The 12,500-nt window shown below is 60.3% G+C and overlaps 1 non-coding gene across 1 annotated transcript; it reads right to left on the bottom strand.

The window, feature by feature from the left end:
- Positions 1–1,145: 1,145 nt before the first annotated feature.
- Positions 1,146–2,960, bottom strand: LOC142794028 (small subunit ribosomal RNA). The gene has a single exon (XR_012892013.1). It is a non-coding gene; the product is annotated as a small subunit ribosomal RNA (ribosomal RNA).
- Between the last annotated feature and the right edge of the window lie 9,540 nt (positions 2,961–12,500).

The raw sequence follows: 12,500 nt of genomic DNA, 5'->3' as shown, positions 1-12,500 counted from the left end.
GATCCGGCTGCCTACTTTAGCCAACAGGTGGAGCCAGGCGCGCCGTACTTGCGCGGCACTTCCCACGTCCACCGAAGTCGGTGCCAAGGACCACTTTCGGCGCCGGAGCCGCGTACGAGCCTACTCGAGGCGGAAGAACGAAGCCAGCAAGGGCCTGGCCGCAAGTGCGTTCAATTGTCGGGACGTCCAAGTCCCTCGTTCTTCCGTGCTTCCTCTTTCGGCAAGTCGTTGCGGCACCTTCCCAAAGCGCGCAGACCCGCTAATCGCGACGAGCGCGACGTGGCCGTGCCGCCTTTCCCTCGGCAGCAAGCAAAACGCCTGGCAACGTCGACGCTCCCCTAACCGCGATCTCGCACCGTGTTTCGTGTGGCGAATTCAAAAGCCGGCCGGCGCTGCTGCAACCATTACGGTCGGTACGCATACGCCGCGGAGGGCGGGACGGTCATCGGAGCGTGCGGTTCCTCCATCGAGTACTGCGCACCTCGGCCGTCGCATCGCCGTGCCATGACCGGCCGCGCGTCAACGCGAACCGGTGCCAGCGAGATCCCTCGCCTGCAAGAACCGACCGGCAGCCTCCGTCACCCGAGGACGCGGAGGCGCTTGCCGCGGACGGCGGGACGGTATGCACTGGTGCACAGCGGACCCGTCACATCGCCAGTTCCTTGACCGACCGCCGACGCTTGTGCCGTTCCTCTCGTACTTGGCAGTCGCCGCGCGATTGTCGGGTCTCGTTCTTGCACGCTCGAACGGTCGGGAGGGCACTCGGCTGGCGTTTCGGGAACGCGCAGCCTCGCCTTCTACCGACGTAACCACGACTCGCCGTTCGCGCTCCGCCGCTCCTGTTTACAGTACTAGGCGGTCCCGCAGCGGTCGGGTCGCGCATTTCGAGCGCTTCGAGCCACGGTGCAGTGGCGGGTCGAAAGCCGACCTATGAGTGCGTTGCGCCGTTTGTACCCGCGTCCGCCACCTGGCCGACCGTCCAAGGTCGCGGTGTTGGCGTCCGCTGGGCGCAACAATTTGTCACGGGGTGCCGCTCCACATTCAGGCAGCCCCGTGGGGAAAAGCCGACCCCGCGTCCAAACGGGGTCAGCGGCAGAAAGTGTCGGGCGCAGACGCAGCTGAGGCGCTCACCCTTCACAATCCGTTAATGATCCTTCCGCAGGTTCACCTACGGAAACCTTGTTACGACTTTTACTTCCTCTAAATGATCAAGTTTGGTCATCTTTCCAACAGACCGGCGCAACCGAAAGGCCGCGCCGGACATCGGTCCGAAGACCTCACTAAATCATTCAATCGGTAGTAGCGACGGGCGGTGTGTACAAAGGGCAGGGACGTAATCAACGCGAGCTTATGACTCGCGCTTACTGGGAATTCCTCGTTCAAGGGGAACAATTGCAAGCCCCTATCCCAATCACGAAAGAAGTTCCACGGGTTACCCAGTCTTTTCAGACAGGGATAAAGACACGCTGCTTCCTTCAGTGTAGCGCGCGTGCGGCCCCGGACATCTAAGGGCATCACAGACCTGTTATTGCTCTGTTTCGTGCGGCTAGGAGCCGCTTGTCCCTCTAAGAAGGTTGTAAGGTGCTGGGAACCCCGCACCTATTTAATAGGCTAGAGTCTCGTTCGTTATCGGAATTAACCAGACAAATCGCTCCACCAACTAAGAACGGCCATGCACCACCATCCACCGAATCAAGAAAGAGCTCTCAATCTGTCAATCCTCCCAGTGTCCGGGCCGGGTAAGTTTTCCCGTGTTGAGTCAAATTAAGCCGCAGGCTCCACTCCTGGTGGTGCCCTTCCGTCAATTCCTTTAAGTTTCAGCTTTGCAACCATACTTCCCCCGGAACCCAAATACTTTGGTTTCCCGGAAGCTGCCCGCCGAGTCATTTGAGTAACTCAGGCGGATCGCTGGTTGGCATCGTTTATGGTCAGAACTAGGGCGGTATCTGATCGCCTTCGAACCTCTGACTTTCGTTCTTGATCAATGAAAACATTCTTGGCAAATGCTTTCGCAGTAGTTCGTCTTGCGACGGTCCAAGAATTTCACCTCTAGCGCCGCAATACGAATGCCCCCGTCCGTCCCTCTTAATCATTACCTCGTATTCCAAAAACCAACAGAACAGAAACGAGGTCTTGTTCTATTATTCCATGCAAGTTTATTCAGGCGACTCGCCTGCGTTGAGCACTCTAATTTTTTCAAAGTAAAAGCACCGGCCATCTCGAGGCACACAATGAAGTGCACCAAGAAAGAACCGGCATGATGTTCAGTCCGAGCCGTCGCATCGGGTAGATGCACTACTCGTCTGGAACTGAGATCCAACTACGAGCTTTTTAACCGCAGCAGCTTTAGTATACGCTATTGGAGCTGGAATTACCGCGGCTGCTGGCACCAGACTTGCCCTCCAATTGATCCTCGTTAAAGGATTTAGAGTGTACTCATTTCAATTACGGGGCCTCAAAAGAGTCCCGTATTGTTATTTTTCGTCACTACCTCCCCGTGCCGGGAGTGGGTAATTTGCGCGCCTGCTGCCTTCCTTGGATGTGGTAGCCGTTTCTCAGGCTCCCTCTCCGGAATCGAACCCTGATTCTCCGTTACCCGTAACAACCATGGTAAGCAAGTAACCTACCATCGAAAGTTGATAAGGCAGACACTTGAAAGAAACGTCGCCGGCTCGTGGCCATGCGATCAGCACAAAGTTATCCAGAGTCACCACACAATACGGGCCGAAACCCGATCGATCTTGGTCTAATAAAAGCACCCGTTACCCAAAGGGCTCCAGGCTCACTGCATGTATTAGCTCTAGAATTGCCACAGTTATCCAAGTAGGAAGAAACGATCTAAGGAACCATAACTGATTTAATGAGCCATTCGCGGTTTCGCCTTATTTCGGCATGTACTTAGACATGCATGGCTTAATCTTTGAGACAAGCATATGATTACTGGCAGGATCAACCAGGTAATCGTTCGACTGCGCGTCCGTCCTCGCCCTCGGCGGGCCGGACGCAGTCTGTGTGCGGCGGAGGCCACCTTCAGGCGCCCCAACACGCTTATTTTGCACTCCGAGATGACGGCGTTCGAGCTCGCTACGGCACAACCTTCCCGAAAGACGAGTGGGAGCCGTGCGGCAAGAAGCACGTTCATGCTCGCTCTTTTTCGTTGCATCGACTCGGTCGCGCCGTGCGGGTTGCCCAAGCCCGCTGCACTGTCGGTGGACCGGCCGGAACTAGCAACGGAGCCGAGACTGCAAAGCCGCCAGACGACGGGTCACGCCCGCGTCTTCGGCGCTTTCGCATCTGAATCGCCCGAGGACGACACGGAACACACCTCGATATCGTGGTAAAACGGCACCGTCCGACAACCAGCCCCTAACGCATCAAGCGGATGAGGCTGCAGACGACTGCCGTGGATTCCCCTGGAGCAGACCCGAGGACACGCTTGACGAGGCCGAAGCCCGCCGCATATCAGACACCCGGTCGCTTTCGCGTACGCCGCTCACGAGAACCCCCACATAATAGCAGCGATAAGTACCCAGACCTCCTTGGGCCCTAATACGAGCGTACTCGAGAAAATTTCACCGCGGGTGTGCCCCGAAACGTGTGGCATGTTGAGCGTGCCACAAGTCTACGTCGCTCTCAAACCCGCCGAGGTCGTAGAATTTGCGACCCTACTCACGAAATTCCCACCGAGGATACGGCCGCAAACGTACCGCACCTTGGGTAGGCCACGAGTTTGTGCAACACTACGCTGACGGCACAGCACCGAGGTCGTGCGCGCACGCACGGGAAAATTCCGCCGCGGTTTCTGCCGAAAACGTGAGGCACCACGACTCTCCGCAAGTTCGCGTCGACTGCGAAAGACCGAAGTCGTGAACGACGTGTCCGCTACTCGCCGCCGACACGCTGGACACCAAACGTACAACGACTCGACGGCGTCGTAGAGGCCCACGACGCGGTTTTCCTTAACGACGTCTCGGCGTGGCACCGACAGGTTAGAACGGCCGACCAACGTTCCCTGTCCGCCGTTCGGCTCAGTCGAAGGGCTCGGCGACTTCGGCAACGCTGCGAAGCCGCACGGTGACGCACGCCATGTCCCCATTTTTTTTTTTCTTTCTGCGTCTGCCGGGGTGCCCCTATAATAGCAGCGATAAGCACCCAGACCGCCGTGGGTCGCTCGCCCCGGCTGACGTGGTTTTTCGTACTCCTGCGGCGGTCGCCGTCAAGCACGTCCAAATACGCTACTTTCGTGGGCGCATTCACGCTCTTTCGCTTCGCCGGAGTGCCAGCACTCACTCTGCCAAAAACGGCGAACATCCGAGCGGCGGTTCCCACTTTTGCGTCGGCGTCGCAAACCCCGCCCCGGCAGACGAGGTTTGCCGTACTCGTGCGACGGTGGCCGGCGGGCACGTCGAAAGACGCCGATATCGTGCGCGAATTGGCGCACCTTGGCTTCACCGGAGTGCCGCCACTGACTCCTCCAAAAACGGCGAAGATCCGAGCGGCGCTTCCCACTTTCGCATCGGCGTCCCGAACTCCGCCCCGGCTGACGCGGTTTACCGTACTCGTGCGACGGTCGCCGGCGAGCACGTGGAAAGACGCCGATATCGTGCCCGAATCGGCTCCGTTCGGCTTCGCCGGAGTGCCAGCACTGGCTCGGCGAAAGACGACGAACATCCGAGCGACGGTTCTCACTATTGCGTACGCGTCGCAAACCCCGCCCCGGCAGACGCACTTTGCCGTACTCGTGCGACGGTCGCCGGCGAGCACGTAGAAAGACGCCGATATCGTGCCGGAATCGGCCCCGTTTGGCTTCGCCGGAGTGCCAGCACTCACTCGGCCACAAACGGCGAACATCCGAGCGGCGGTTCCCACTTAGCCGTCGGCGTCCCGAACTCCGCCCCGGCAGACGCGGTTGCCGAGCTCGTGCGACTAGCGACCGCGAAGCCGTCTCGCGACGCCGCTTTCGTGCGCGGCTCCCACTGCGACCTGGGTCACCCGAGGTCGACGAGCAAAAAAGAATGTCGAAAAAAATTTTTTTTTTTTTTGCGTCTGCCGGGGTGCCCCTATAATAGCAGCGATAAGCACCCAGACCGCCATGGGTCGCTCGCCCCGGCTGACGTGGTTTTTCGTTTTCCTGCGGTGGTCGTCGTCAAGCACGTCCAAACACGCCACTTTCGTGGGCGCATTCGCGCTCTTTCGCTTCGCCGGAGTGCCAGCACTCACTCTGCCAAAAACGGCGAACATCCGAGCGGCGGTTCCCACTTTTGCGTCGGCGTCGCAAACCCCGCCCCGGCAGACGAGGTTTGCCGTACTCGTGCGACGGTGGCCGGCGGGCACGTCGAAAGACGCCGATATCGTGCGCGAATTGGCGCACCTTGGCTTCACCGGAGTGCCGCCACTGACTCCTCCAAAAACGGCGAAGATCCGAGCGGCGCTTCCCACTTTCGCATCGGCGTCCCGAACTCCGCCCCGGCTGACGCGGTTTACCGTACTCGTGCGACGGTCGCCGGCGAGCACGTGGAAAGACGCCGATATCGTGCCCGAATCGGCTCCGTTCGGCTTCGCCGGATTGCCAGCACTGGCTCGGCGAAAGACGACGAACATCCGAGCGACGGTTCTCACTATTGCGTACGCGTCGCAAACCCCGCCCCGGCAGACGCACTTTGCCGTACTCGTGCGACGGTCGCCGGCGAGCACGTAGAAAGACGCCGATATCGTGCCGGAATCGGCCCCGTTTGGCTTCGCCGGAGTGCCAGCACTCACTCGGCCACAAACGGCGAACATCCGAGCGGCGGTTCCCACTTAGCCGTCGGCGTCCCGAACTCCGCCCCGGCAGACGCGGTTGCCGAGCTCGTGCGACTAGCGACCGCGAAGCCGTCTCGCGACGCCGCTTTCGTGCGCGGCTCCCACTGCGACCTGGGTCACCCGAGGTCGACGAGCAAAAAAGAATGTCGAAAAAAATTTTTTTTTTTTTTTTGCGTCTGCCGGGGTGCCCCTATAATAGCAGCGATAAGCACCCAGACCGCCATGGGTCGCTCGCCCCGGCTGACGTGGTTTTTCGTTTTCCTGCGGTGGTCGTCGTCAAGCACGTCCAAACACGCCACTTTCGTGGGCGCATTCGCGCTCTTTCGCTTCGCCGGAGTGCCAGCACTCACTCTGCCAAAAACGGCGAACATCCTAGTGGCGGTTCCCACTTTTGCGTCGGCGTCGCCAACCCCGCCCCGGCATACGCGGTTTGCCGTACTCGTGCGGCGGTGGCCGGCGGGCACGTCGAAAGACACCGATATCGTGCGCGAGTCGATGCTTCTTGGTCTCGCAGGAGGGCCGCCACTCACTCCTGCAAAAACGGCGAAGATCCGAGCGGCGCTTCCCACTTTTTCGTCGGCGTCGCAAACCTCGCCCCGGCAGACGCGCTTTGCCGTACTCGTGCGACGGTCGCCGGCGAGCACGTCGAAATACGCCGATATCGTGCCCGAATCGGCCCCGTTTCGCTTCGCCGGAGTGCCAGCACTCGCTCGGCCAAAGACGACGAACATCCGAGCGACGGTTCCCACTATTGCGTACGCGTCGCGAACCCCGCCCCGGCAGACGCGGTTTGCCGTACTCGTGCGGCGGTGGCCGGCGGGCACGTCGAAAGACGCCGATATCGTGCACGAATTGGCGCTCCTTGGCTTCACCGGAGTGCCAGCACTCACTCGGCCAAAAACGGCGAACATCCGAGCAGCGGTACCCACTTAGCCGTCGGCATCCCGAACTCCGCGCCGGCTGACGCGGTTGCCGAGCTCGTGCGACTAGCGACCGCGAACGCGTCTCGCGACGCCGCTTTCGTGCGCGGCTCCCATTGCGACCTGGGTTACCCGAGCTCGACCAGCAAAAAAGAAGGTCGAAAATTTTTTTTTTTTTTTCTGCGTCTGCCGGGGTGCCCCTATAATAGCAGCGATAAGCACCCAGACCGCCGTGTGTCGCTCGCCCCGGCTGACGTGGTTTTTCGTACTCCTGCAGCGGTCGCCGTCACGCACGTCCAAATACGCCACTTTCGTGGGCGCATTCGCGCTCTTTCGCGTCGCCGGAGTGCCAGCACTCACTCTGCCAAAAACGGCCAACATCCGAGCGGCGGTTCCCACTTTTGCGTCGGCGTCGTAAACCCCGCCCCGGCAGACGCGGTTTGCCCTACTCGTGCGACGGTCGCCGGCGAGCGCGTCGAAAGACGCCGATATCGTGCGCTAATTGGCGCTCCCTGGCTTCTCCGGAGTGCCGCCACTCACTCCTCCAAAAACGGCGAAGATCCGAGCGGCGTTCTCCACTTTCGCATCGGCGTCCCGAACTCCGCCCGGGCTGACGCGGTTTACCGTACTCGTGCGACGGTCGCCGGCGGGCACGTCGAAAGACGCCGATATCGTGCCGTAATCGGCCCCGTTTGGCTTCGCCCGTGTGCCAGCACTCACTCGGCCAAAAACGGCGAACATCCGAGCAGCGTTTCCCACTTTCGCATCGGCGTCCCGAAGCCCGCCCCGGCAGACGCGGTTTGCCCTACTCGAGCGACGGTCGCCGGCGATCACGTCGAAAGGCGCCGAATTCGTGCACGAATCGATGCTTCTTGGTCTCGCAGGAGGGCCGCCACTCACTCCTGCAAAAACGGCGAAGATCCGAGTTGCGCTTCCCACTTTTTCGTCGGCGTCCCGAACTACGCCCCGGCTGACGCGGTTTACCGTACTCGTGCGACGGTCGCCGGCGGGCACTTCAAAATACGCCGATTTCGTGGGCGCATTCACGCTGTTTCGCTTCCCCGGAGTGCCAACACTCACTCTGCCGAAAGCGGCGATCATCCGAGCGGCGGTTCCCACTTTTGCGTCGGCTTCGCAAACGGCGCCCCGGCAGACGCGCTCGTGCGACGTACTCGTGCGACGGTCGCCGGCGAGCACGTCGAAAGACGCCGATATCGTGCTCGAATCGACCCCGTTTCGCTTCGCCGGAGTGCTGCCAGTCACGGCGCAGAAAACGGCGAACAAGTGTTTTTTTTTTTTTTTTCCTAGAATTTGTGTTATAGAAGGCACATTTGATATCGGACGATAATTTTCAACTTTATCACGCGCACCGATTTTCGTGTAGAGGTTTGCAAGTTTATGGGAATTTCTCCACTTGGAATAATGCGATTTAGTAGTACTACGAGAACTTCATGGATGTACTCAAGGGTACGGGGCAAGTCAGTTACGTCAACACCTGCAGATTTTTTACACTTCAAACTGAAAATTGTTGGTTGTGAGTCCTCGTGTGATATTAAAGGCCGATTCGCTAACACATAGAACAAAGAAAGAAAGGAAGAAAAAACGCCCGCGCTCGCTCAAGAAACCTGGGTTCGCAACAAGTGGCAACAACAAGCAACCGAGCGAGTGCGCCAAAACCCGTGGCGGCCGAACAAACGCGAAGTCCCAACCGCGTCAGCCGGGGCGGCACGGGACAGGAAAAATCACTTCAGCCGGGGCGGCGGGGCACCGAATAAACCTCGTCACCTCGTCGCAGGATAAAAGAGGAAACAAAAAGTCTAAACAGCGTCTGCTGGAGCGAATGCGTAATAAAACAACAACAACAACAAAAAAAAAAAACACCCGCGCTCAAGAAGTCTGCAATCACCACAAAAGGCGACTGTGACCGAGCAGCGTCAGCCGGGGCCGTGCGGAAACGGAAAAACCGCGACTACCGGGGCGTCGAGGCACCGAAAAATCCACTTCAGCCGCGGCGAAAAAAAAAAACAAAAAGAAAGACGGAGGGGGGGGGGGGGAACCACGTCTGCCGGGGCGAAGGAAAAAAAAAAAACGCGTCTGCCGGGGCGAGCCCGGGTGCGGCACCACCGGGAAAACTGTGGCAAACAGACATGGCGATCGAGTGAGTGGGCCGCCAGCCAGGCTCAGCCAAAAAGTGCAAAGTCCGAACTGCGTCAGCCGGGGCGGCAAAAACCACGTCAGCCGGGGCGGCGCAAAAAACCGCGTCTGCCGGGGCGGCACGAAACCGCGTCAGCCGGGGCGGCGCGAAAACTGCGTCAGCCGGGGCGAAAGAAAAAAAAAAAAAACGCGTCTGCCGGGGCGAGCCCGGGTGCGGCACCACCGGGAAAACTGTGGCAAACAGACATGGCGATCGAGTGAGTGGGCCGCCAGCCAGGCACAGCCGAAAAGTGCAAAGTCCGAACCGTGTCAGCCGGGGCGGCAAAAAACCGCGTCAGCCGGGGCGGCGCAAAAAACCGCGTCTGCCGGGGCGGCACGAAACCGCGTCTGCCGGGGCGGCGCGAAAACTGCGTCAGCCGGGGCGAGCCCGGGTGCGGCACCACCGGGAAAACTGTGGCAAACAGACATGGCGATCGAGTGAGTGGGCCGCCAGCCAGGCTCAGCCAAAAAGTGCCAAGTCCGAACTGCGTCAGCCGGGGCGGCAAAAAACCGCGTCAGCCGGGGCGGCGCAAAAAACCGCGTCTGCCGGGGCGGCGCGAAAACCGCGTCTGCCGGGGCGGCGCGAAAACTGCGTCAGCCGGGGCGAAAGAAAAAAAAAAACGCGTCTGCCGGGGCGAGCCCGGGTGCGGCACCACCGGGAAAACTGTGGCAAACAGACATGGCGATCGAGTGAGTGGGCCGCCAGCAAGGCTCAGCCAAAAAGTGCTAAGTCCGAACTGCGTCAGCTGGGGCGGCAAAAAACCGCGTCTGCCGGGGCGGCACGAAACCGCGTCAGCCGGGGCGGCGCGAAAACCGCGTCTGCCGGGGCGGCACGAAACCGCGTCAGCCGGGGCGGCGCGAAAACTGCGTCAGCCGGGGCGAGCCCGGGTGCGGCACCACCGGGAAAACTGTGGCAAACAGACATGGCGATCGAGTGAGTGGGCCGCCAGCCAGGCACAGCCGAAAAGTGCTAAGTCCGAACTGCGTCAGCCGGGGCGGCAAAAACCGCGTCAGCCGGGGCGGCGCGAAAACCGCGTCTGCCGGGGCGGCACGAAACCGCGTCAGCCGGGGCGGCGCGAAAACTGCGTCAGCCGGGGCGAGCCCGGGTGCGGCACCACCGGGAAAACTGTGGCTAACAGACATGGCGATCGAGTGAGTGGGCCACCAGCCAGGCTCAGCCAAAAAGTGCTAAGTCCGAACTGCGTCAGCCGGGGCGGCAAAAACCGCGTCAGCCGGGGCGGCGCAAAAAACCGCGTCTGCCGGGGCGGCACGAAACCGCGTCAGCCGGGGCGGCGCGAAAACTGCGTCAGCCGGGGCGAAAGAAAAAAAAAAAAACGCGTCTGCCGGGGCGAGCCCGGGTGCGGCACCACCGGGAAAACTGTGGCAAACAGACATGGCGATCGAGTGAGTGGGCCGCCAGCCAGGCACAGCCGAAAAGTGCCAAGTCCGAACTGCGTCAGCCGGGGCGGCAAAAAACCGCGTCAGCCGGGGCGGCGCAAAAAACCGCGTCTGCCGGGGCGGCACGAAACCGCGTCAGCCGGGGCGGCGCGAAAACTGCGTCAGCCGGGGCGAGCCCGGGTGCGGCACCACCGGGAAAACTGTGGCAAACAGACATGGCGATCGAGTGAGTGGGCCGCCAGCCAGGCTCAGCCAAAAAGTGCCAAGTCCGAACTGCGTCAGCCGGGGCGGCGCAAAAAACCGCGTCTGCCGGGGCGGCGCGAAAACCGCGTCTGCCGGGGCGGCGCGAAAACTGCGTCAGCCGGGGCGAAAGAAAAAAAAAACGCGTCTGCCGGGGCGGCAAAAAACCGCGTCTGCCGGGGCGGCACGAAACCGCGTCAGCCGGGGCGGCGCGAAAACCGCGTCTGCCGGGGCGGCACGAAACCGCGTCAGCCGGGGCGAGCCCGGGTGCGGCACCACCGGGAAAACTGTGGCAAACAGACATGGCGATCGAGTGAGTGGGCCGCCAGCCAGGCACAGCCGAAAAGTGCTAAGTCCGAACTGCGTCAGCCGGGGCGGCAAAAACCGCGTCAGCCGGGGCGGCGCAAAAACCGCGTCTGCCGGGGCGAATGCAAAAAAAACAAAGAAAAAAGCCCGCGCTTAATCAAAAGAAAACAAAGAAAAAAGCTTGCGCTTAATCAAAAGAAAACAAACAAAAAAAGTTCGCGCTTAAGCCTGGCGGTGGAACCACCGGGGCAAACAGACCTGGCGATCGAGTGAGTGGGCCGCCAGCCGGGGTGAGCCAAAAAGTGCAAAGTCGGAACCGCGTCAGCCGGGGCGGCGCGAAAACCGCGTCAGCCGGGGCGGCGCAAAAACTGCGTCAGCCGGGGCGGCACGGAAAAACGAAAACCGCGTCAGCCGGGGCGGCACGGAAAAACGAAAACCACGTCAGCCGGGGCGACATCAAAATGAGGAAAAAAAAAAAAAACTGCCTTAGGACACCTGCGTACACTTTCATGCGTTTGGGCATATCTCTCTGTAACACGCGCGCCCCTCGTTACGCGCGGCACTCTGTTTTCTCCGACACCCATATTTCGGCGGCATGTGGCACGCGCGCCCGTCCCTACGCACGGCACACCGCAGTGCTTTCTCGATATTTTTCTTTTCCTCCAACACCGTCATCTATAGGCTTTTAGTGACCTGTTGCTCGTGGCAAAAGTTCGCTAGCTCTGACACCTCTTGCATGCGCACCGTTTTTGCGCACGGTGCTATGCCGCAAAGCACGGCAGTCGCATGCGTTTCTCTCAGGCACCTCTTTTTTGACACAACGCTGTGGTGCTTAGAAACACACCCGCCGCTTTTGCGCACAGAACTCCACCGTACAGCACGGTAGTCACGTTTGTTCCACACGAACAGCAGTGTGCATCGTGCTACGACACTTTGAAAGCTTTTTCTTCCGAGTCTCGACCGCGCTGTTCCTTTCGTACTTGGCGCGGTTTTGGGACCAGCTTTGTTTTAAACCCCTACTGCGCGCCGTTCCTTTCGTACTTGGCGCGGTTCAGGGTTTGTTTCGAGCCCTTAGCCGCGCTGTTCCCTCCGTACTTGGCGCGGTTTAGGGTCGAGCTTTGTCTCGAGCCCTCTCCGCGCCGTTCCTTCCGTACTTGGCGCGGTTTAGGGTTTGTTTCGAGCCCTTAGCCGCGCTGTTCCCTCCGTACTTGGCGCGGTTTAGGGTTTGTTTCGAGCCCTTAGCCGCGCTGTTCCCTCCGTACTTGGCGCGGTTTAGGGTCGAGCTTTGTCTCGAGCCCTCTCCGCGCCGTTCCTTCCGTACTTGGCGCGGTTTAGGGCCGAGCTTTGTCTCGAGCCCCTACCGCGCGGTTCCTTTCGTACTTTGCGCGGTTTAGGGTCGAGCCTTGTTTTGAGTACTGACCGCGCAGTTAGCGCGGTTCAGAATCGAACCTTGTTTCGAGCTCTTACCGTGCAGTTCCTTTCGTACTTGGCACGGTTTAGGGTCGAGCCTTGTTTCGAGTCCCGACCGCGCGGTTGCTTTCGTACTTGGCGCGGTTCAGGATCGAGCTTTGCTTCGAGCCCCTTAGTTGCGCTGTTCCTTTCGTACTTGGCGCGGTTCAAGGTAGAGCTCTATTTCGAACC

The sequence above is a fragment of the Rhipicephalus microplus genome, unplaced genomic scaffold (assembly GCF_043290135.1).
Source record: "Rhipicephalus microplus isolate Deutch F79 unplaced genomic scaffold, USDA_Rmic scaffold_363, whole genome shotgun sequence".
Lineage (NCBI taxonomy): Eukaryota > Metazoa > Arthropoda > Arachnida > Ixodida > Ixodidae > Rhipicephalus > Rhipicephalus microplus.
This window is presented reverse-complemented; position numbering and strand designations above follow the sequence as displayed.